This window comes from Coffea eugenioides, unplaced genomic scaffold (genome assembly GCF_003713205.1).
Source record: "Coffea eugenioides isolate CCC68of unplaced genomic scaffold, Ceug_1.0 ScVebR1_149;HRSCAF=605, whole genome shotgun sequence".
NCBI classification, from domain to species: Eukaryota; Viridiplantae; Streptophyta; class Magnoliopsida; order Gentianales; family Rubiaceae; genus Coffea; species Coffea eugenioides.
Genome location: NW_020861907.1, coordinates 244,560 through 246,506, shown reverse-complemented (window position 1 = coordinate 246,506; position 1,947 = coordinate 244,560).

Genomic DNA, 1,947 nt, shown 5'->3' with positions numbered 1-1,947 from the left:
TCTCCAACGGTCAAATATTAAATGCTGTCAAAACTAGCCGTTGGCCTGTCAGACGTCCGAACCACCTGTCGGACGTCCGAACCCTGCGTCCAAACCACCTGTCGGACGTCCGAACCCTGCGTCCAAACGTCGTCCAGAGAGTTATCAAATCTTCGTGGATTTTTTAGGACGTCCGATGAAATCGATGTGCGTCCGAGGCGTGCGTCCGATCCTTCCGGACGTCCGATGCTTGCCCTGTTTTTGCTTCTTCTTTTGTGCCACAAGAATCTGTTCTAACAAATTGCTCACATAAAAGCATTAGCCCAAATCTACATTTTGGTTTGTTAATCATCAAAACCAAGGATTGATCGACCAAGGTCAACAAATATGATTATGAATAATTATTTTCTTTTAAATTAAGAAACTTTGCAAAAAGGGAAATTTTTCAAATTAAGAAACATTTCAAAAATAGAAACTTTCAAATTTAGGAAACTTTCCAAAAATAAAAGCCATCCAATTTAGGAAAACACTGCAAAGGTTCATATAATGGTCTAGACATGAATATTCAACTCGCTCAGAATTTGTATATTTATGCATCTATAAGAAATATCAACTAATTAGGAAACCTATGCCTTTGATAGGTACGACACAAGTTTAAAAGATTTAAAGTAGCCCCACTCGAGCAGCCAGAAAAAGGTAGGTGGTATTTACTTTTCTGAGAATTTAAAAGTTTAAAGTGAAATTTTATTGTCAATCATATCTTGATGTGTGAACTTGAAATGTACTTGATTAAATGATTTACTTGAATATTTATGCCAGTTCTATTTTTACTATGCAAGGATGGACCATGTGACTTATTTGAAACATTTTGATATGTTATTATATACCAAATGAGCGGTATCTTTTATGAAATCAAAGAACTATGCATGTGACGTGTGAAATGAATTTATGTCAAATAAAACTCAAAACAGTTATGAAATAGACGGTTGGGGCTATAGTCCTGCCTAATGGTTATGATAGTTTGGTATAGAATCTTGTCGATTGACAAGGTCATGGTAGTTCAGTATAGAATCCGGCCGATTGACCCATGTATGTAATGAGATCAATCGGTAGTCATGAGACCTATTGGTCGCCCACCTAAAAGGGTTTAATCTCTAGGTTGAGTACTCAGAAGCTAATCAATGCATATACTTGTTATGAACTGATATGAAACGACTTATGACTTTATGACTTTTATGTACAGTTATGAATAAGGTGGTTATCAATTATTGTGTCACTTATTACTACTGATTGTTTTACAAATAATATTATTTTCATGATTGTAGACACCAAATTTTGGTGTAATTTCATTTACTATTTATTTTTTTTAGTCTGTGCTTGTTTTTTCACTTTTTAGTTTTTAGTTTTTTAGTTTTTTGTGTTATTATTATTATTTTTAAGTTTTTAACATAGAATTTCTCGAAAAGAAAAAAAAAAGAATTCAAAAAGAACATGCTTTAATTGTTTTTGACTCAAATTCAATATTTTATTGAAAAAGAAAAAAAAGGAAAAATGATGAAAATGGAAAATAAAAAAGGGAAAAAGTGGAATTTGCATTTTTTTTTGTGGTTTCTAGTTCATTTACTTTTCCATCCAATGTTAATTAAGGTGTTGTCGTTTTTTTTATTCTTATTATTTCAATTTTGTTTAAGTTTATTTAAAATAAAAAAAAAAACGTGCTCGCGGCATTCAAGCTGCATTTTGCCGCAGCTTGCAAAGAAGCATCGGGCAGCTCCTTAGCTGCAAATATATCAGAAAGGGCTGGGGTTTAGGTTTTGGAAGTTCCCATATAAATAGCAAAAAGGATGGACAGCCGCGAGGGGAGCTAAGGGTGACGGAGAGAAACACAAGCAAAAAGAAAAGAAACCCACCGAGAGGAGAGCCGAGGGAGAGCAAGGAGGACAAAGGCTTGGGGAGAACAGAAAAAAG